The sequence below is a fragment of the Halichoerus grypus genome, chromosome 5 (genome assembly GCF_964656455.1).
Source record: "Halichoerus grypus chromosome 5, mHalGry1.hap1.1, whole genome shotgun sequence".
NCBI lineage: Eukaryota > Metazoa > Chordata > Mammalia > Carnivora > Phocidae > Halichoerus > Halichoerus grypus.
This window is the reverse complement of record NC_135716.1, coordinates 169,430,191-169,453,678: the sequence shown is the minus strand read 5'-3', so window position 1 is coordinate 169,453,678 and position 23,488 is coordinate 169,430,191. Positions and strand designations below refer to the sequence as shown.

Sequence of the window (23,488 nt, the reverse complement as noted above, 5' to 3'; positions counted from 1 at the left end):
GCGGTCACAGGGCCCGCCTAGATTCAAGCAAGTGGAGAAAAGTAGACCCTGCCTCGTGGGGGGCGGAGTGGCCGGGACACACTGCTGAGGATCACGTGGGATGGAAGATTCTGTGCAGCCCCTTCCCAGGAATGGGAAGCACTGAGTTTGGGAGAAAGGAAGTGGCTCCCTTTGCCTGGGATGCGAGGGAGGAAGAAGACAAATGTTGGTGGGGAAGGCCGAGAAAAGTTCACGAAAGATGCTGGTTGCCAAGACCAAGTCAGAAGTGACTGATGGGATTGGAGCGGCGGAGAGACACCGTGCAGAAAACTAAGGGCTTGGCAGCTCTATACTTTGAATTCCTTTTGCAACAAGTGAGTGTCCAGGGAAGAGGCTGGTGGCTTCTGTTCCTTCAGCCCCACGATGGAGTAAAAAACACTCTGTCCCCAATCCACTGGGCAGTAGTTGGACAGTTACTGTATGCTGGGTGCGTGGCCAGGCCAGGTACTATGCAAATAAGTCTACGACTCATAAGCCACTGGACTATCCTAGAAATTCCAGTATTTCTACCTTCATTCTGACGCTGGCAGGCCAAGTCCGGGGACCCAGAGGAGGTCCCACAGGACGAGCCAAGAGGGAGGGCCTTGGCTTCACAAAGGATAGAAATGAAACTCCAGCTAGTAGGAGATGAAAACAGAGTTTCTGGAAGATAGAGAGAGAGCAGATACAGACGGACTGTCTGGGAGACTCAGAAAAGAAAGGAGGGGGTCTCGTCTTTGTTCGGGGCCTGGGGGTTTTTATTGAGGGCAGTGGTCTGGTGTACGTGTCCTCTCAGGCATCCGGACCTGTTAGAACAAAGACAAGGGCCCAGGGATTAACTCCTTGGAGCCAGGGGGTCTTGGCGTCCAGATGTCTTCCAGCGCCAGTGGTCTGGAATACCGATGAGAGCTTTGTCCGGTCATTCTCACCTGGTCCTTCCTTAGGTGTCATCTCTTCTAGAAGAATCCTTAACTCCTTGTCCCTTACAAGGAGGATGTATGCTGTTTGCATCACAAAGCATATTAAAGGGGGGTGGGGGTACAGGTCCTAGCAAGAAAAGAAGCAGATTTTTAGGGAGTCCTTCAGTTTCTCTGTCTCAATGCCATTGCTCCCAGATCCCGTCTTGGACTCTTCATGGCCCCCAAATCCTTTGCGAGGCCAAGTATCCTGGTTTTTTTACTAGAAAAATAGGGTCCAAGTCTAAGCAGTGGAGGAAGTCTGCGTGGAGCTGAGTGGGGAGCTCCGATGGCCATTGCTAGAGCTCAGGGAGCCAGAGTCTGGAGAGCTCAGTGCACGTTCAGAGCTGACCCTTCCTTAGCATTTGCTTAAGCCCATCTCTTCCATGAAGCCTCTCTGTGTGAGTGCATTCGTTCATTGATTCACTCAGGCGTCTTCTTAAATGGCAGCCCCCCCCTCCCCCAAGTGCTGAGTGCTCACAATATGGCTCTAAGGCAGGCTTTGTCCCCCAGGGAGCTCCTAGAGTAGAAGGGAAGGCACACCTGTCTACTAATTACACTTTCGTGTGCTGAGTGCTCTAACCCAGGTCCCTATGACATGCTGTGAAGATTCTCAGAAGAGACCGACCTACTTGAGATTGATGGGGAGGCTTTGGGCAGGCCTTCGAGGACAAGGAGGCCAACATTTCTGGTGCCCACCAAGCAGGCACTCTGCTAGGGTTTGGCCTGCTTTGCTAAATGACTTTTATATGCAAAACGCTTCCACATTCCTGGTTTATACAGCGAGGCTAAGTGATTGGCATTTACTATTAACAATTCTTATCTCATTTGACTGTTGCAACCAGGAATTGGACAGGAAACACCAAGCACAGTTTGCATATGAGGAAACAGGCTCAAAAGAGGTGAAAGTCACAAGGCCAAGGTGACTCCATTAAGCCGGAATCCAAGGCCAGGGTAACTCTGAAACCCGTACGTCAGTTGGCTCCCGCACACTGCCAGTTCACAGGGGGCAGAGTACCTTCCGAGAAAGGGGACAAACCCTGAGGGCAGGAAAGCTCAATATTCCTAAAGGGCCACAGCACGGAATGTGTGGGTGCCATGCTGGGATGGGAGAGGAGGCCAGCAGAAGGTGTGAAGGGCCTCGAATGCCAGGCCAGGGGAGGGGAGGGGGCTTTCTTCCATCTGTGAGGACAACTGACCGAGGGTTTTGTGGCTCCCCCCCTGCCCCCCGCTGGAATCTTTCCTCCCAGGTCACTCTCCCATGAAAGCTCATCCCCTAACGTCCACATCCTCTGAGGCAGAGCTGGGCCCGGAACACCAGTCTCCTGACTCCCAGCCCAGAGCTCACTCCTCGCCGGGCTTCCTCCCTGTCACGGCCTCCGCGGCTGTGATGCGGCCTGTGGTGTTTGCTCAGAACCCGAACCCGGGGGCAGAGAGCACAGGGATATTTATTTATGTCCCGGCCAGCCCTGCCTCCTGGAGGCCCCTAACGGGAACCTCACAGAGAGCTTCAGTTATATAAGCCCTAGTTGACATAGCAGGAAGGAGAAGGAACTACATTATAATTACTCTTTTTTTCTCAGACACATTTTGAAGCTGGATAGCTTGACCTTTTCCTCTCTTCTTCTTCCTCCCTCATCCTGTTGACCTGGGATCTCCAGGGATCTGGGTGGTTCTAGATCATTCGTTGATTTTAGCCTTGGTTCTGGTGAGACTGGGGGTTTGGGGAGATCTTCTTGGAGGTTGGGGAGGGGAGAGAAGTGAATATATTCAAGGGCTGCTTCCGGCCAAACACTACGCCAGAGGCTTTATAGTCATGATGTCTCTCTCTCGCTCTTTTTTCATTTAAATTTTAGTTACTATACAGTGCAATATTGGTTTCTGGAGTAGAATTCAGTGATTCATCACTTACATACAACACCCAGTGCTCATCATAACAAGGGCCTCCCTTAATGCCCATCCCCCACCTAGCCCATCCCCCTCCCATCTCTCTATCAACCCTCAAGCCTGTTCTCTGTCATTAAGAGTCTCTTATGGCTTGTTTCCTTCTCTCCTTTTTTTCTTTTCTCCCTTCCCCATATGTTCATCTGTTTTCTTTCTTAAATTCCACATAGGAGTGAGATCATATAGTATTTGTCTTTCTCTGATTGACTTATTTCACTTGGCATAATACACTCTAGCCTCATCCACGTCATTGCAAATGGCAAGATTTCATTCTTTTTGATGGCCGAGTAATATTCCATCACACACACACACACACACACACACACACACACACACACACATCTTTATCCATTCATCAGTCGATGGACATTTGGGCTCTTTACCCAAACAGCAACCCTATGGGGGAGATCGCGTTTATTACTTTGATTTTACAGAAAGGAATGGAGGTGCAGAGAGGTTAAGTAACTTTCCCAAGGGCACCCAGCAGAGCCAGGTAAGTCTGGCTTGGATGCTGCTAGTTTTCAGACCCCTCACTTGGATCTTTTACAGGGATTCCTGAGAGAGCAGGAGTGCTGGCTTCTCCCTGTGGAGGAGGGTCCTCCAAGCTTAATCCCAGCACTTCCCTTCCACTCTGGCCTTCCCTAGGTACTCAGCTCCACTGCACCGGGACCCTCACTGTCCTATCCCCTCACCAAATCATACACTTCCCTTCCTGAATGTGCTCACCCCCATCCCTACCCCCTTGCTGTTCTTCCCAGCTAGAATGTCACTCCTCCCTCTCCACCTTGCAAAATCCCAGTAAAATACAATAACAACAATAATGACAGTGCTCATTCGTTGAGCAGGAACAGTGAAGTGTGGTGGTTGACAGCATGAACTCTGGGGTGTTTCACCTGGGCTCCACCCAGTTCCACCACTTCCGTTGGCTATGTGATCTCAGGCAAGTTACCTAACCCCTGTGGACCTCAGTTTCTTCACTGGTAAGATAGAGATGATGATATCCACCTCAGTAGGGTTGTTATGGGATGAAAGGAGTTACAAAAATAAAAACTATATGGGGCGCCTGGGTGGCTCAGTCCTTAAGTATCTGCCTTCAGCTCAGGTCCTGATCCCAGGGTCCTGGATCAAGCCCCACATCAGGCTCCTTGCTCAGCAGGGGAATCTGCTGCTTCCTCTGCCCCTCCCTGCTTGTGCTCTCTCTCTCTCAAATAAATAAATAAAATCTTAAAAAAAATAATTAAAAACTATACAAATAAAAACTTGTAAAATTTTTAGAAAAATGCTTGGCCCATAGGAATTACTCATTAAATGCTTATTAACATCAAACCCTCAAAATGTGGGGCAGACTCTTAAGTCAGATTGCCTGGGTTCACATCCCATCTCAATTGGTGACCTTGGCCAACCTATTTACCTTCCTTGGGTCTCAGTTTCTGTATATAAAAAATTTAAATGCTAATATGCTTTCCATTTCAGGCGGATGAGACATTCAAATAAACATAAAGTACTTAGTAGACAGCCTAGCACTTAGAACCAATATAAGCTATTATTATATTCCTGGGATTCAGATCCAGGTCACTCTGCCCCCCAGCCCAAGAATTCAGTGACCACATGGTGCCACTCAAACTCCACCCCCCACCCCCGGCAGCCTGCCCACCCCGCCCCCAGCATGCTCCTCAGCACTGGCTCCCTGAGCTACATGGTATTGACTGCCTGTCTTGTGTCTTTTTTTTTTTTTTAAGATTATTTATTTATTTATTTATTTAACAGAGATAGAGAGAGCGCGTAAGTAGGCAGAGCAGCAGGCAGAGGGAGAAGGAGAAGCAGGCTTCCCGCCGAGCAGGGAGCCCGATGCGGGGCTCAATCCCAGGACCCTGGGAGCATGACTGAGCCGGAGGCAGTCGTTTAACCGACTGAGCCACCCAGGCTCCCCTTGTGTCTTCGTGTCTTGTCTGCATCACTGTGGCAGCCCCATGTGGTGGGAAAGCATGAGCCAGATGATCTTTCGGCCAGCAATTACTGAACACCCAGGGCTTATTCACTTAGCTGGTTTATTTCATTCAGCAGCTATGTGTTCATACCTACAGTGTGCCAAGCAGTTTTCAAGGCTCTAGGGATTCAAAAGGTGAATACAAACAGACACAGCCCTTGAACTCATGGACCTGAGTCTGGTATGGGACACAACCATCCATCGAAGGGAAGATGCTCACTAACCAGTGGGGAGAGAGGGCCATGGAGCTGTGAGAGTGCACAGCACAGGGATTTGAAGTGATCTTGGGGTAAAGTATCAGAGTGTCAGTAGGTGAAGAGAGCGTGCTCGGCCCATGCAAAGGCCCTGTGGCAGGGATGGGAGACTGATAGGGCTGAGCTCAGACAGAGAGGAGAGTGGAGTGGTCTACAGGATCCGGATACCGTACAGAAGACTTGTTGACCTCTGTAAGTTCTAGTTTGGAGTAGACTTGAAGTTTTTTGTGATTACTGTGACTGCATCACGAAGGATTGCAGGGGCCCAGGGAGGCAAGCTGGGCCTGTTGGGAAGTTATGGCAGCATCCAGGGAAGAGAACACAAGCCTGGGCCTGAGCGGGGATGGGGAGGAGGAGGGAGACGAGAAAGAAAATTTGTAAGAAATGAAGCTAAATCTGAAAGGCCTGGGTGATGAAGGTGGTGGACGGGTGACAAGCAGCAACTCTTAAGTTTCTGGCTTTGGAAGCTTCGGGGGTGCTGGTATCATTTCCTGCGATAGGGAACCCTGGAAGAGACCAGCTTCTGTGACCAAGAGACTGCCTGGGCCCTCACGAGGCCAGTAGCCTCGCTGGGGTTAGCTGCCACGTCATCACGACGATGATGACAGCAGCTAATTGAGTCACTTGACAGTGCTTGTAATAGCTAATCGAGCACGGGATTTGAACCCTGGTCGTCCAGTGCTAGAGCCTCTGTGGTAGCATCCTGCACCAGCGCCCACATGCCATCATCTTCGTCTCTAAGTGCTTCCCAGGTGCCGAGAACGGTGCCAGCCCGGCACGGGATGTCAGCTCTGCATGAAAGACAGGTGCCCTGTTCTCACAGAGCTTCGGGTCTGGGGAGATGGATGGGTCACAAACAAGACAGTTTGAGCCGGTGAAGAGCATTAACGAGGGTAAGTGAGACAATTCCTGGCGCTGGGGGAAAGGGAAAGCCTTAGACAGATTGGGTGACATTTAAACTGACGCAAGAATGAAGTTGCATCATCACATAGTAGTTTAGAACTCCAGCGGGGCGTAGGGGCCGGAGTGACAGGCTTCATGAAGTAGCAATGTGGGGGTTTTGGGGGAAACATTCGACATAAGTTTCTGATGTATTAGAAGGTTTGGTTTTGAAGTATAAGTAGGAGTTCACCAGGCAGACAGGGTCAGGAAGCCACCCGAGAGAGAAGCACGAGTACGGAATGTTTGTGTGCAGCACGGAGTGCTTGGCACTTCGGAAGTGTAGTCCGCGAGCTCCGTGTGGGCTCCGGGGCCGGGCCTGTATTGTTTCCTTTTTGTCTCCACTGTCTGGCACCATCTCCAACACACAGCATACGATGAGTGAATATTTCCCGAATGAATGAACGCACAAACACACGAATGAGTTAGTGGTGGTAGGAGCGGCAGCAAAGAGAGGACAGAGTGTAAATCAGTGCTGTCCGATGTAATGTTAGGTGAGCCACTCATGTCATTTTAAAAGTTCTAGGAGCCACTTTTTAAAAAGTGCTTGGGTGGCTCAGTCGGTTAAGCATCAGACTCTTGGTTTTGGCTCAGGTCATGATTTCAGGGTCATGAGATTGAGCCCTGCGTCGGGCTCTGCGCTGGGCATGGAGCCTGCTTAAGATTCTCTCTCTCTCGGGGCGCCTGGGTGGCTCAGTTGTTAAGCGTCTGCCTTCGGCTCAGGTCGTGATCCCAGGGTCCTGGGATCGAGCCCCCTCATCGGGCTCCCTGCACAGCGGGAAGCCTGCTTCTCCCTCTCCCACTCCCCCTGCTTGTGTTCCCTCTCTCGCTGTGTCTCTCTCTCTCTGTCAAATAAATAAATCTTTAAAAAATTTTTTAAAAAAGATTCTCTCTCTCTCTCTCTTGCCCTCTCTAAAACAAAATTAAAAAATAAAAAAAAGTAAAAAGAAAAAGAAACAGGTTAAATACACTTTGAGAATATATTTTATTGAACCCAATATATCCCAAACATTCTCAAACAGGTAATCAGTATTAAAACATTACTAACAAGATACTTTCAGTTCCTTTATTTTGTATTCAGTCTTCAAGATCCCGTGGGTATTTTACGGGCACAGCACATCTCAGGTCACAGCAGCTCCGTTTCTGGGACTCAGCAGGTGCAGTGACCCATGGCCACCGTATTGGAAAGCACATGTCTAAAGGCTGCCGGGCAGTGAGAAACCTGCTAGGGAGTTTGGACTTGATTCCTCTTGGCTGATGAGAGGCTGCTGAAGGGCCAGGCAGAGGAGAGCAGGGTCAGGCTTGTTGCTCCCAAGCTCTCTCAGGTGGCCGTGCAGCTGATGGCCTGTGAGAGTGGAGAGGCCCGTTCCATCCACTCCTCTGCGGGTGGAGAGTCACACTCAGGGCATGTCTCCCTCCACCTGGCTGTGGGATGACTGGGGTGGAGATGGGGCACTCTCCCCAACTAGGAGTCACCCTGTTGGTGAACTCCAGAGCCTGAGAGCCCCGCCCCCAAATAGCCACTTCTTCTGTGACTCTGCGCCCCTCTTTCCTGAGGCCGTCAGTGGTCTCTGAACCAGGCAGGCTTTGGCTGAGCGCGACATCTGCTATAATTCGTGGGTAAACAGATGGGGCTCTGGGCAGCTGGGCAAGGAAATGAAGCACCTTTTTAGCGTGTTTAGCAACAGCCGCACCTGGCCTAGCTCCCTCGGGGCCGCCCGGGGACACACTGGCCCGTGGAGGCCCACGCTCACACACTCGCTCTCTGCCCCATGCCGCTCAGCACCCCGGGAGTATGCGGGGGGCCCCTGCACACCCCTTCCACCCTTCCTGCTCATTTTTCTATTTCTTTGGACCCCAGACTCACACTGCCTGGCACATTCTGCACACCCTAAAAGTCTTTTCCTTTTTGTCTCCACGTTCCCTCCAACTCTGGGGCTGGAGTGCTGGATGCTAGGAGGCTCCTGGGGGCTGGGAGGCCACTGGTTTGGGAAGCAGAACACCAAGTCCCACCCCTGCTTCGGTAGCTCTGTGACTTTGGGTGGGTTACTGGATCTCTCTGAGCCTCAGTTTCCTTGGGTGTAAAGAAGAAAGTGTGCAATGAGGATTAGATGAGGTTGTGAACACAAAGGCCCAAGCACAGTGGTAGGCACAGAGGAGGAACGGGAACATAATGACCGCCTGCTAAGTGTCCACTGCCCCCCACCCCAGCTCCTTGGGAGCCAGGCCCAGCTCACACACCCGGGGCCCTGGATTCTCCCAGGCTGTCAGTCTCGGGACAGGGCTCACCTAGCACTGAAGCCAGGGGGTCCGGCAAAGACAGGGTCGGGGTGGTGTCGGTGTTCTAGGACTCTGAGTTCCATGGGCAATTCTTCAGAGATGACACTGGGGGCCCTCAGGCCTTTGAGGTGGCGCCCGAGACGGGCCAACCCTGAGAGAATCCGAAAGCAGGACCAGGGCTGACTTCCCCACTGGGCACAGCAGACACGGGCTCACGAAACTCTTAAGGGCCCCCAAAATAGTTTAACTTCTTTGAAATTTGGGGGGGGAGGGGAGGAAGAAAATCAACTTCTAGAGAGGAAGAAAATGTTTTCCATTTTTTTCTCACATCACATCATATTTCTTCTCATTTTTTCTTACAATTTTTTTCACATCAGGAAAAAAATAAAATATTTAGAGCCCATGAAAATTTACTATGGGGGGGCACAAAAGCCACGATGAGGCCCTGACCAATTCTTCATTCACTCAGATGCTTTTGCTGGGCAGGGCACTTTCTGTCAGTTCTTGTTCAAGCGTTACAATCTGATCCACTGCCCACATAGCTTGGCTTCCTCAGATGGGGAAAACGAGACTCAAGGAGGGTAAATAAGTCGCCCACGACTGTGAGTTTAGAGGTGACTGAGATGGGATTTGAGCTGGGGTCCATCTGAGTCCAAATGCTTTCCTTTATTACAACACACAATTTGCAAATTCCTCCTTTTATTTAATTTGGTCTTCACTGCGTTGAAGGTGGGACAATCATTACCATTTTAAAGCTGAGGGAACTGAGGCCTGGAGCGGAGAAGGAAGTGGTTTGTTCTCCGTGGCTTGTCTAGTCAGTGAGGGAGTCAGGGACTAGCCCTCTCCTCCTAAACGCTCCCCACGGCCCCTGCGACCACTCACCTCGGCCCCCCGACGTGTATGGCTCTCCTGCCCTTCTCGCCTCCTTTCTTCTAACCATTTTCCCAGCCTGCAGAGGGGGACGCTCAGGTCCACCTCCTAACAAAGCTGGGGGCTGGTCCTGCCACCTCAGAGGGTGGGGAGCAAAGAGAGGCAGAGGCAGAGGGAAGGTTTAAAAGGAACCATGGGTCCCCCAGACAAATGGCCCTCTGTAGCTCCAGGCCTATTGTGACTGGCCCCGGGCCAGCTCTCACCGCGGGCGGCTTGAACGGCTGCGGTGGTTTCCCCACCTCCTGTCCTCTGCAGGCCAGTGCCTGCCAGGCCCAGGGTTGGGCAGGAAAGGGCAGGGGTGTTCCCTCTGGAATGGAGGGTGTGGGAGGCCAGCAAGAGATGGGGAGGGCAAGGGGCCATGTCCTGAACCAAACTGGGAGGCTGGGCGAGTCACAAGATGGAAGGCGCGTGAGAAGGAGGTCACTGGATCCCAGTTGTGCATTTTGCAGGAGAACAAGCCAAAGTCCAGACAGAACAAACAACTTGCCCAAGGTCACACAGCAAGTAAGTAGCAGAGGTACTCCTAACTTCCAGCCCAGGGTTCTTACCTGCTACCTGTCAGAGCCCTGCTCCCTGTCAGAGCCCTGGTCGTGTCTCTGTTAAATAGCTAAGATGGGGAGATCCGCAGACCAGGCAAGAAAGTCACATGTTAAAATTACAGAGTAAGTATTAGGTTTCTTAGAACTCCCTGTGCAAGTGCAGATACTACATCATAAACTCATTCATTACAAACACTCTTAGGTCAGCCGAGTGCTTGGAAAAGGCAGAGGGAGAGGCAGAGAATCAAAAGCAAGACCACTGAAAGGTTGGTATTAGGGACAAAACCTGATTACGGGACAAAACACTGATTACGGGAGTCTGTAAGAGGACACTGGCCTTGGTTCTTCAAGACAATGATGAGCCTCCCAAGAGCACTGGGGGGCAGAGCACCTGGTTCCAGGGAGATTGCTGGTGCCCATTTAGGTTTGGTTTTTGCCCTGCACTCCCACCCCCATTTTTTTTCCCCAGAAGTCTACAGTTGCCTTGTCCATGGGGTACAAAACTCAGTTTCATCTACGTGTTCGTGCCCTAATGGATGGCAGTTAGAAGCAGCTCAGAAACCCGGGTCTGGGCAGCACCAGGTGGCTGAGAGCGAAGCTGAGGGCAGTGTGAGGACTGGGTGGGGTCTCCCCCATAGCCCACCAGCCCAGTTCCTCTAGCTTTGGTTTGGCTCTTATTATTGTTGTCATGGATCTTGTTTCAAATGAACAACAAGGAGTTCTCGAAAATGTACCAAATTAACTACCAATGAACCTTCTTCTCTCCATGCCCCCAGGGGGCCTCGCTCGCCCTCAGTTTCCCCATGTGTAGGGAGAGGGCTGTGGACTCAGTAGTTTTCAGACTGGCTTCCACAGAGTCCTGTGACCACAAGGAGTTGCCTCCCAGGACCACCACAGGGGCTGAGGAGGGGGGAATGAGAAATTGAGGGGGGGGGGGTAAAGGGAGGCATTTGGTTCCTTAAGCCCTTTGGGGAAGCTTACTATTCTATCATAAATTCATTCCCAAACTCTTCCAGGGAAGAGTAGATCTCCTTTCAGTTTGGACCAACACATCAGAAAAGCTGCCAATTTCCCTTTTTCTAGCTGGCAGAATCTCCCTGCACCTCTGTCCTCCCCCGAGTCAGACTGTGACCCCCAGCTGCTCCCCCCGGGGCCCCCCCGGGGCCCCAGATCCCCTAGTCCTTTCATGCCTAGTCTGTTTTTCCACCTTAGGCGGGCCTGTCCTCCACGAGCTCCCCAGGGAAAGATGTCTGGGATGCGGGGGACTTTTTTTTTGAAGCTTCGCATGTCAGAAAACGTTCTTCTACCTCTCCACTCAGTATTTAGTTTGGCTTGCCATACACTTCTAGGCTGGAAATTATTTTCCCTCAGAACTTTGGAGAGTTGTCTCAGAGCTCCTAGTCCTGCTGCTGTCAGATTCTCATTTCATCTGATTGTGGGTCCTTTTATTTGTATTTGACCTTATTTAAAAAAAAAAAAATCCACGGACATGTATGAGATATTTTCTTTATGCCCTATGTTCTGAAAAGGCATAACGATGAGCCCTATTGTGGGTCTTCTTTGCTCATTGTTCTGGGGACTCAGAGGGTCCTCTCATTCTGCAAACTCGTGGGAAATTTTCAGGAATTCTTTGATAATTTCCTCCTCTCGATTTTCTCTTTTTAATCATTTCTGGAATTCTTATTAATAGGATGTTGGACCTCCGGGAGCAATCTGTTCTGACCTGCTTTATCTTTTTTGTTCCACTTTATGAGAGATTTTCTCATCTTCCAATGCTTCTATTGAAGTTTTTATTTTGTCAGGCATTTTTTTTTTTTTTTTTTAATTTCTTGGCACCCTTTCCTGTTTTCAGAATATTCTTTTCTTATAGCACCCTGTTCTTGTTTTATAGATGCAGTGTCTTATCTCTTTGAGAACAAGGATATTTTCTTCTGCCCTTTGTATCGTCCGTTTGTTTTAAATGCCTCCAGCTGTTCATTTGTTTTGTTTGTTGTCTGTTCATCATGTTTGAGGCCCTTGGTCTATTGACCCTTGGCCATCTTTTTGCTTAAGAGTAAGGCGCTAAAAAGCTCATTTACTTTTTTAAAAGATTTTATTTATTTGAGAGAGAGAGCGAGAGCACGTGCGTGAGTCGGTGGGGAGGGACAGAGAGAGAGGGAGAAGCAGGGTCCCCGCTGAGCAAGGAGCTGGATGTGGGGCTCAATCCCAGGACCCCAAGATCATGACCTGAGCTGAAGGCAGAAGCCTAACCGACTGAACCACCCCGGCGCTGCTAAAAAGCTTATTTTAAAATAAAAATTTTCCTGAGGAGCTCTGGGTGTGGGGGTGGGCTTGTCAACTAGTAACCTCATTGGCTGATTGGCAGGAACCTGGTCATTCCATGGAGGATCCTGTAACTTCCATCATTATCTGTAGTCTATTCTCTTTGGCTGGTCAGTCTCCCCAGCCCCTCTCTAATTTCTTGCTTGGAGGTTAAGCCTGCCTATCTGAGTTCTGGCCCAAGGGGCTAAGGGGACTGGGTGAGCCCCACACTACATGATTTAAACTTTCCCTCAGCCCCCTTCTCAGCCAGGAATTAACCCCCACCAGTGCTAGGTTTCTCTCAGAGCTCTGAATCCCTAAGTCCGATGTGCACTGAATCACCTAGGGATCTTGTACAAGGCTGATTCGTGTGCAGATTCTTGTCTCGTATTCCTGATGTGGCCCGAGATTCTGCATTCCTAACAAGGTCCTCAGAGCTGCCAGCACTGCTGACCCAAGGGCCACATTTTGGTTGGCCAGGGTCTAGAGCAGTGCTCCCACATATAACTCTATGCTGGACACATTCTAGACCTGCGCTGGCCGATACGGGGCCACAAGGCACAGTGAATAGTCAGCATTTGAAATGTGGCTGGTGGGACTAAGGCACTGAACTGTAATTTTTTTAAATTTAGTTTTCCTTTAAATGTAGGTGGCTGCATGTGGCTGTCATGTTGGGCAATGCAAGTAAACCTCCTGATTCACTCTCTGTAGGGGCGCACTTACCAGATCATGCAGGACAGAGGAGGCCTATGGCAGGGAGGACGAGGTGGGGGGGCTGGCGGGGCTGCAGCTGAGCTGCTCCTCTTACGAACTTGCATCTTCCTTTTTTCAGCCCCACGTGGCACCTGACTTTTGGGGGCATCTGTTGCCACCCATTCATGAGCTTTCCTGAGCTTCCTCAGCGAGATCCATTTTTATGGGTTTCCCCCCAGTCTGCAGGTTTGGGCCTCAGCCTTTTCCAGGCTGCAAAGTCACACAAAACCATCAGCGTGTCCAGCTTTCAAACCTGGATTGGCCTCTCTCCAGTGTGGTTTCTTCTCTCCTTTCCCTTTGGCCGTGAGGATTTATACACCTTGATTCCTTTACTGTCATCCGCGGGGGTTTGGGGAAGATGCAGAAATGAATGCTTGTTGTCCCTCCATCTGCTGTGTGTAACCCAAAGCCCCTCTGCAGTTTTGGTTTTAAAGATTTTATTTTTTTAAGTAATCTCTACACCCAATGTGGGACTCGAACTCACGACCCGAAGATCAAGAGTTGCAGGGCCCACCGAAGGAGTCAGCCAGGTGCCCCCCACAACTGCAGCTTTTAAAAGATAAAAATAGTTCTGGGGGTGGCTAGGTGGTTCAGTCAGTTGAGCACCCCACTCTTGATTTCAGCTCAGGTCATGATCTCAGGGTCATGAGATCAAGCCCCACATCGGCTCAGCATGAAATCAACTTGAGATTCTTTCCTTCTCCCTCTGCCCCTCCTCCTGCTCATGCCCACAATCTCTCCCTCTCTCTCTAAAATAAATTAATTAATTAAAAAAAATAGTTCCCAAACTTTGTTTCTCCCGGGATGATGCAAAGCTGAATTTGTCCTTTTACCTGTTGTTTTCCTATGGGTCAGGAGATTTGTCATGCCCAGGAACCTGGAGAAACCATCCCTAGGTCACTGCCGAGCCTGAGAGCTGGTGGAAGAAGTCAAAGGCTCTGCCTGTCTGGGAAGAGAGAGCCTTGCTAACCCACTCAGTGTGGTTTCTCTATTCTGTGAAGGGACTGGGGGGCTCAGGAGGGGCCGGACAGCTGAAAGCATCCTCACACAGCAGAGCAGGGCAGGGCCAGCATTCATTTTTTTTTTTTTTTTTAAGATTTATTTATTTAGAGAGGGAGAGAGCTAGAGAGAGAGAGAGAGCACAAATGGGGGGGAGGGACAAATGGAGAGGGAGAAGCAGACTCCCTGCTGAGCAGGGAACCCGATGTGGGGCTCGATCCCAGGGTCCCAGGATCATGACCTGAGCCAAAGGCGGATGCCCAACTGAGCCACCCAGGCGCCCCGGGGAGAGCATTTATAAGACTGAAGACTTTCAGGGCGCCTGGGTGGCTCAGTTGTTAAGCAACTGCCTTCGGCTCAGGTCATGGTCCCAGGGTCCTGGGATCGAGTCCCATATCGGGCTCTCTGCTCCGCGGGAAGCCTGCTTCTCCCTCTCCCACTCCCCCTGCTTGTGTTCCCTCTCTCGCTGTGTCTCTCTCTGTCAAATAAATAAATAAAATCTTTAAAAAAAAAAAAAAAGACTGAAGACTTTCTAAGCCCCTGGCAGGGAGGAGATTTGGAAAGGGAAAATTGAGAGTTAACTAATAAATCACACAGATGGGCGGGGGCTGGGCTGGGGTGGCCCTTCAGGACAGATGAACTGCAGACAGATGTATTTGAAGCTTCGGTTGGTGGTGGGTGCTGAGGCTTACAGGAAATCAGCTTGTGCGGCAGTGGGGGGAGTCAGGCCCGCCCCCAAGCCCACACCCACACCTGTGCCCCAGCTAGCTGGCCCAGGGTCTCCGGGACTCTTTCTCTGCTCCTCTCACAGCACTTCTCCCATGCCCCCTCCCGATGCGTGCTGGTGCTCACCGCTCCCTGGGTATGTGATCCACCTCTGCGTGCCCCACAGTGCAGGATGTGTCTCTTCAGGCACGGTGGGGGAGGCAGAAGTGGATTGAGTACAAACCTTGGGGTCAGAGAGATGAGAATCTAAATCCTATGTGTGAGGCTGATGGCCCCCAGCGGTATCCACATCCTAATCCCCCAAACCTGGGACCCTGTTCCCTTACATGGCAAAGAGGAGTTTGCAGGTGTGATTAAATGAAGGGTTATGAGATGGGGAGATGATCCTGGATTACCCGGGTGCAGCCAATGTAATCACAAAATCCTTAGAAGAGGGAGGCAAGAGAGCCAGAGAGAAGGAGGCGTCATGATGGAAGCAGAGGTCAGAGACAGACACAGGAAGATGCTACACGGTGAGCTTGAAGGTCAAGGTAGAAGATGGGGCCACCGGCCAAGGAATGCCGGTGACCTGCCCGAGCTAGAACGGACAAGGAAACAGATTCTCTTCTAGAGGCTGAAAAAGGAACACGGCCCTGCCAACACCTCAATTTTAGCCCAGTGAGACTGATTTTAGACTTCTGACCTCTGGAACTATGAGAAAATTAATTCGTGTTGATTTAAGGCACTGTGTGTGCTAATTCGTTACAGCAGCCCTAGGAAATGAACTCCTCCTAGCTCTGCCATATATGAACACTGAGACCACGGGCCAGTTACCTAACCTCCCTGAGCCTCACTTCCCTCCTCGGGAAAATAGAGTAACATATGTGAGGAAACACACACGAAGGACTCAGCATGGTAGCGGGTACTCAGCAAGCACTGGCTGGGTGGGCCGTGGTCGTGTTTGTGGTCACTGTCACCGTCCCTACTGATCTTCTGTCCACAGATGTAAGTACAGACTGGACATTTTCTTTGTTGTCCAGACTTTCTTGGGTAGAAAGGATAGGGAACTGTCGAGGGACAGGCCTCTAGCTCTCCTCCAGTGGTTCTCAGCCTGGGGCGATTTGCCTCCCAGAGGACACGTGGCAAGTCTAGAGACATTTTTGGTTATCACAACGTGGGGGTGCGCTGGCAGCTTGTGGGTAGAGGCCAGGGGTCCTACAATGCACAGGGTGGCCCCCACAACACAGAATTATCAAATGTGAACAGAGCCGTTGCTGAGGAACCCTGCCACCCTCTGGAGGCTTGTCGTACCTCTTGGGCTCACAATATCAACAAGGAGAAAGGAGGGTGAGCACATTCCTGGCCCAGCAGGGCCGCTGACCCTCGAGAGTGTCCCCAGGAATATTCTTTACCCCCTGGGAGGCTTGGCAGCCACGGGCAGTTTCAAGGTAGAAGGTCTGAGTTTGAGACTCAGCTCCTGCACTCCCTTGCTGTGAGACTTTGGGCAAGTCACTTGACCTCTCTGGGCCTGTTTCCTGTTGGCAAAGTAGATATAAAAAGACCTGCCTTGTTGTGTTGATTAAATGAAGAAACATGTAGAAGCCCAGTGCCTGGCGCTTTGTCAGCATCCCCTTAAATAGTCATTCGCTCCCTGCCCCGACTAGCATGTCAAGGGGGGAGTTATTTCCCTCTGGCCTATTCCCTTAGGGGCATCAACTTTTTAACCTTTTAACCCTTCTCCCCTTTGAGGCCAGTGGGACACGTGGAGGCTTACATGAGGGCTCGGGTAGAGTCTGAGGACTCTTGGGAGCTGGCCATTGGCTTGCACCCCAAGACCCAGGGCGGATAGAAGCCGCGGGTCACATTCCAGCTCGCGGTCGGTCCCTGCCACAACGCCCACAGGTCTCCCTCCTGCTGACCCCGGGCACAGCCTCTGCGGCCCTTTTGGTACTAGGCACAAATCTGCCTTGTGACCACTTTCATCTGGGATTTCTATTTATAACTCTTAGTACATGGAACTTATCAGACTTGCAGGTCTTGGTTGGAAGCTCTTTGGGAGCAACTTTCTTTAGAGTGTGGGCCACAAAAATCAGAAATAAAGGATGTTCAAGCCAGAATTTGACAGGGTGGGTCAATAAGACTTGATAGATGTGGTGGGTCTGAAACCTGGGCTTCCAGATCCAAAGGCCACTGTTTTTTCCGTAGGACTTCAGTATGATAATGATCAGGCACCTCAGTGATTAGGGCTGGGCTAGGCATGGGGGGCTGTGATCCCCACTCAGTATTGACTGGAGGAAAGATTCTTAAAGCAAACAATTCCAGGGGCGCCTGGGTGGCTCAGTCGATTCAGCGTCTGCCTTCGGCTCAGGTCATGATCCCAGGGTCCTGGGATTGAGCCCCACATCAGGCTCCCTGCTTTAGCGGGGAGTCTGCTTCTCCCTCTGCCCCTCTCCCCACGCATGTTCGCTCTCACTCTCTCTCCCAAATAAATAAATAAAATCTTGTTAAAAAAGGAAACAATTCCATTCTCATCCTCAGTGTCTGAGCTCTAGGGACGTGATCCCCATGGTCTTTGAATCCTCTTAGTGCTGTGTACATGGTGGGCTCTGGTTGAGTGACAGGGAAAATGGACAGAAGAACAGAAGGATGGATGTGCGTACAGTAGATGGGTGGGTGGGTACAGGAATGGATGGGACGATAGAAGAATGGACAAATACATGAAACAAGAAATGTACTTCCTAATTTCCAGGAACCAACCATAAGGAATACGTATTCAGTGTGTAATTGTGTATGGCCCCAAGTTCAGGGGAGCATTAAGCCAATTCAGACTCCACCTTTGGGAGCTGTGACACACAGTGGGACAAAGTCATGCAGACAGGGCAGGTGGGGTCGGGGAGATGATGTGAAACCCAACAGGAATGGAGAGTATAGGTGGTGGCCATTTAGGATTCAGGCCAACTTGGGTCACTACGTAGCCAACAGAATGTTTGAAGGTTAGTTCCTAAGAGTCCCATATAATGTTGCTGCCAAGTCAAATCCCCTTTGTGGAGTTCTCCCTGGTTTGGTCCAGCCCCAGCTACCTTTGAGGAAGGATTCCTGCCTTCCAGTCTAAACTGCACATGCTGTCTTCCCTCCTAATGTCCCCAGAGTCAGTATCTGCAAGGAAGGATGAGCTTTTGGAAAACACTGGTTCTTAAGTTAAGCCATGAATGAGTGCAGTGCAATAGAACCACAGATTTGAAAGCCCCTTAGTGATCAGTCCCAAACTGGACCATTTTATAGACAGGAAAACCAAGGTCCAGAGAAGGGAGAGGACTTTCCAAAGTCACATGGCCAGTGAGTGGCAATGGGAACCCTGGTCTCCTGGATCTCACCCCCAGTCAGGAATCTGTGGCATGCTCTTCCTCTCTCCATCCAGCAACCCCCATGCTCTATACCAGTCCCATGAGGATGTTTGCCTTCCTGGCAGAGGTTTTACTATTCCTCAGTGGAAATGGAAGAGAAGGTCGAACCCTCCAGAAGTTCTAGGGAATCCCTCTTCAAATCCCCTCCTTGGGACATAGCTTCATGGTCTGATTCTCTGACCTCCCTGTTCATACTTGAGTTTGACCAAATGCAGCAACACTTGACCAGGTGGAAAACTGGGAGCTCAAGGTCAAGGAGAGCAGGGAGAGCACAGACTGAGGACAGAAGAGAAAGGAGAAAAGAGGTCAGGAACTGACCTTTACCGCTCACCCACCATCCACCAGGCACCGTGCCAGGTAATTGTATCTCCCTGATTGTCACAATCTTACAAGATAGTGGACGTTATCTCTGCCTTACAAACAAAAACACTGAAGCCTAAAAAGTGCCTTGGCTCATAGAACTGGTCAGAGAGGAGGCCGAGATCAAAACCCGGGTCTCCCTGACCCCAAAGCCCTCGCTGGGTCATGAACTCATAGACTGTGTGCTCTGTCACAACACCCCCAGGAGTTCTCAGGAGTCACCCAGGAGGAGCTAGACTTTCGGTGCTGAGGGCCCACACCAACAAGGTCAAGGCTAACAGGGGCCAATGCAAAGTCTTGCAATTAAGTTCAAAATGACATTTGCACAAGAGCGTAATGGAGACCTGGTTACTGGGCAGCAGCTGATCCTGATATTGTCCCGTCATAATGTGGTTACATTGCCTTGTATTTCCAAAGCACTTTGCAGTTTAGGAAGCCCTTCCACTTACTGACCTCCGAGCTTTGATTGACCATAAACAAGCATAAGTCTGGAAAAGGTTTGGGAGTATATCAATAGGGTGTGTAGGCTAGACTGCCTGTAAGGGTAATAAGCTGTTTGTTTGCATTAATCCAGTATAATATCAATAGACTTCGCGCTCAGCCACTGGGCTAAATATACATGTTTTTTTTTTTTTTTTTTTTTTTTTAAAGATTTTATTTATTTATTTGAGAGAGAGAGAATGAGAGAGAACACATGAGAGGGGGGAGGGTCAGAGGCAGAAGCAGACTCCCTGCCGAGCAGGGAGCCCGATGCGGGACTCGATCCAGGGACTCCAGGATCATGACCTGAGCCGAAGGCAGTCGCTTAACCAACTGAGCCACCCAGGCGCCCTAAATATACATGTTTTATCTCCTAATTCTCACAACCCTCTGGAGCTCGTAACTCCTGTTTCACAGATCAGAAACCACGAGGTGAAGAAAGTCGACCAAGGTCACAGAGCTAGAATTCAGGCTTAGGTCTGATAAGTATCAAGAAAAATGTCATCCTGGACATTTCAGGCCCCCTCTGGAGTTATGCGTCCAGTTTGGGGTGCTGTATTTAAGGGGGACATTGACACACAGAGAAATGAGGAACCCATGAAGGACACTATCATTGTAAAGATCGTTTGAAGGAGCTTAGAATATTTGTCCTGGGAAAAAAATAATCAGAGGACATATCATTGCTGTTCTCAAGGGCATAAAACTCCTTAACAGGTTGGGTTCACAGGACTTTTATCAACCGTTTGTTGGTTGGGTTAAACGGGATAAAGTGTAGCCAGCTGCTGGCGCCACCTACTGGTGAGAGGTAAAATTGATGTGCTGATAGCTGCTGCCCAGTCCCTGTTCCATCCTTGAAGTTCGGTTTCACCTTTCTTAACATAGAAGTGCTTTTTTTTTTTTTTTTTTAAGATTTTATTTATTTATTTTACAGAGAGAGACACAGCGAGAGAGGGAACATAAGCAGGGGGGGTGGGTGGGAGAGGGAGAAGCAGGCTTCCCACGGAGCAGGAAGCCCGATGCGGGGCTTGATCCCAGGACCTTGGGATCATGACCTGAGCGAAGGCAGTCGCTTAACGACTGAGCCACCCAGGCGCCCCTAGAAGTGCTTTTAAACCTGGCAGATTGTCATGTATAAGAGGTAGCACATTTACCTTTGTGGCAAGAGAATTAGGACCACTGGGTGAAAATTATAAGGAGGGATATTTTGGTTTCAACATGAAGGTTAATTTTCTGAAAAAACATCCCCAAAACTCAAGGGGCTGCTTGGGAGTAGTGAGGTTCACGTCTGTGGAAGAAACCAAGTCATGCTGAATCTCCCATGTTTCAGGTGGTGGGCAGAAATCAATCCCAGTGTTTTGGTGGGTCTAGGGCATTCATGGGTTACCTACTCTGAGTTACATTTGGCCAGTTGAGTAGCGGTCGGCCAGTGTTGGTGGCATCCGTTGTCTTATCCAGGGAGGAACTTTTAGGCCAGGCCAGAGGGAAAGAGGGTACCACGGGGGCAGAGCAGGGGGGTAGATATTCGGGACAGGTGGGATCTGGCAATGTTTATCTTCCAGATACGGCTCTAACACTTGACCAAGGGATAGGCAGAGAGGAGTGACTCAGAGAGTAAATGGTCCTGACCTTCCATCACTTCCCAGACTGACCTCCCACACAGGACCATTTGTAAACAACCCGAGGGAACAACAGTTCCTTGTAGATTCTGTAAATGCAATTAAGGCTGTGCTAAAGACAGAGAGGTTCACAGTGTGGCCGAGGGCAGGGAGCAGTCAGATAGGACCGGTCGGGGAGCTGGGGCAGGGGCTGAGCCCCAGCCTGTGTGGGTTTTCTCATCAAAGCCTGTCGTTGATTCAGGGCCTGGGTGCCGGGCCGTGTGTGTGTTGCGCATTCCCCGGGAGGCAGTCCAGTGAGGGTACGCGGAGAAGAGGCCACAGGATAGGACAGACCCTGGCTCGAATCCTAGTACGGGTCCCTGTTAGCCTTGTGAGTTTAAGTTGATTGCTTCTCTACTGTGCGCCTCAGTTTCTTCATCTGTAGAAGGGGCAGTGATTGTACCTTCCTTACCCGGGGCGTATGAGGATTGAATGAGACCGCCTTCATAAATAAAGCACTGAGCACCATATTTTATTTTATTTATTATTATTATTATTTTATTTTATTAATTTATTATTATAATTTATTTTATTATAATTATATATTTATTTTTAATTTATTATTTATTTATTTTTATTATTATATTATTATTATTAAATTAACCTCTGTTAGTGAAAACCATTCTCCCCCTCCCTGCACCCTCCTTGCTTTTCTATGGCCACAGACCTGGTCCCAGACACATTTGATTCTGAAGTGCCCCTGCTGGGCCTCACTTGGTTAACAAGAACCGCTGGGTCCCACACATGAAAACACCCACAGCCTTGGCCGTCAATGTCCCACCACCCTCCCTCCCACCTTCTCTGATGGGGCAGGAACAGAGATGTGATTGAGAGCCTTGGATCCTGACATAAGGCAAGATACACTCTGAGATGACTCACTGTTCCCTCAGAAGGACTAGCCGGGCCATCCGAAAGGAGGTCTGCACCCAGAACTGGGCACCCACGAGGTCTCCTTGAAGGGTCTGCGGCGGAATCTGTGTCCCAGTGGCCTCGGGCAGCTGCATTACTGGTCAGTGTGTGCGTGTGTGTGCGTATGTGTGTGTGTTTGCACGCACACATGCAGGTTTCCGCAGTAACCTGTCAGGAGCCCCTCTAGACGTATGGGTACCAGCGGCAGGTTGGTGCGTGGGGATCCTACGGGCTTTGAAGTTTGCAGGGCCCAGTACATAGGCCGGCTCTGCGTCTTCCAGACTGTGTAAGCAGGGAGAGATAGCTTTAGGGCCCCAAACCTTGGGGTCCTCATCTGATCCAGGGGAGAGGAAAACCTATTTTACATGGCATTTGCTAATTAAATCAAAGCATGGATTAAAAAAGAAAATGCCTGGCCAAAGGTCTTGGCACTTAGCAGGCACTTGGGTAGAGGCGTCTGTCATTTTTGTGCATGTTGGTCCAACGGAGGATGTGTCCACAGGCAGGGTTTAGCTTATCCAGTAATTATGCCATGTGTCTCTCACTAAGTGATCCTGGATCAATGGCTACCTATTTGTCTCTCTTTTCTGTTTTTAAAATGAATTTTAAGAAAACATAATTGGTGAGTCTTCTCAGCTTGACATTGGTGGGGATAGAAGCAGGTTTAGGCAAATGCATCATAAAACTCTTCATGATGGGATAGGGAACGGTGGGCGGTGGGGGACCGGTGCCTGTCCTTGGGAGTAGCAGTGAGGGGCAGGGGCTGGAGGGAGACTGTCATTCCGTATTCTCATATGGGTCCAAATTTATTTTTATAGAAAGAATTTTTTCTTGTTTTGAGCTCCAGAGCTACCTGTCTCCGAGTTCAGCAAATATTTGCTAATACCCACGAAAATACTAAGAGCTATCATTTATCGAGCACTGAGAGCACTTTCCATACTTAACCTCAAACCCTCTCCCTTGGGAAAAGCTACCTCATTTTACAAATGAGCAAACCAAGCTGGGAGAAGTTCAGTCATTTGCTTCAGCGCTTCCACTGGCAAAGGTGAGAAAAAGCAGACAATTTATCTGGGAGAAGTAGAAGAGGATATGAAAAAGACCCCAAACAGCCTCTACCCTCAAGGACCCGACAATGGACATGGAAGGTTGACTGCTTCCGAGACACGTGCTCTGGTGATGCTTCTTTGCAGAGTGTAGCCGGGGGAGCAGAGGACCGATGGCTTACTCTGGCTAGGGCAGGGGGAGCCTTCCCAGGGGTGGCTGGGCCCAATCCTGAAGGATGTGTTCATTTTGGAGGGGGAGCTGGCAGGGGAACATGGCCAGTGGGCCTGTTCAGCGAGGTCAGGAAGGAGGAAAGGTTGACCGGTATGAGGAGGTCAGGCCGAGCCACACACGGCTACTTGGGGGTCCCAAGGATCTGGGCTTCGGGAGGAAGGGACAGACAAGAACTATGGGTTTTTAGGCAGGGCCCCATGGCTTAAAGGAGAGCAGAGAAAGTGAAGGCAAAGAGGGCCATTCTGAGGCCGAGGCCCCCATGCGGTGGGGCAGGCCGCAGCAACCAGAGCCCCCAGCCTGGGTGCAGATGACCTGCCCCTGGTGGAGGTGCCCTGACCCATTTCCATCAGGAGCTGGGGGGTGGAGGGCTGTGGCCCGAGGTGCGACGTCTCAGGAGACGCCCGCTGTGGGGACCTGGGGAGGCCAGAGCCTGGGCAGCCCGGCCACTGGCAGCAAAGACCAGGAATGACGGGGCCGGGGGGGGAGGGGGCGGAGTGGTCCGTTGTCACAGCAGCTTGGCAGAGGTTCGCGTGAGGAGCAGAGGGGCTGGCAAGAGAGGCTGGAAACAGTGAAGGGTTTTCCCTGCCAGCTGTTCAAATGTGGGCACTGGGAGGTGATTGTTTTTTTGAGCCCGAGAGTGCTGTGATCAAACCTACAGTCTCTGTCTGTCTCTCTCTCACTGGAATGTGAGCTTCTGGAGGCAAGGAGTCTGTCTTGCATTTCACTAGTATGTTCCCAGCATCTAGCACAGCGTCAGTCACTTAGTAGGTGCTCAATTAGTATTTGGCTAGTAAATATCT

At 50.4% G+C, this 23,488-nt stretch overlaps 1 protein-coding gene across 3 annotated transcripts in view; it reads left to right on the top strand.

Moving 5' to 3' along the window:
* NCMAP (non-compact myelin associated protein) overlaps window positions 1–23,488 on the top strand; it is a 42,466-nt gene that overhangs the window by 9,268 nt on the left and 9,710 nt on the right. The window contains exon 1 of one of the 3 annotated variants that reach the window (XM_078073627.1): window positions 5,952–6,052. The exons of 1 other annotated variant lie outside the window; for it this stretch is intronic. The gene's annotated coding sequence lies outside the window, so the exon portion shown is untranslated. Of the gene's footprint in view, window positions 1–5,951; window positions 6,053–21,378; window positions 21,514–23,488 lie in introns of those variants that run through there. One more of the 3 variants, XM_036089039.2, reaches the window with a different exon arrangement.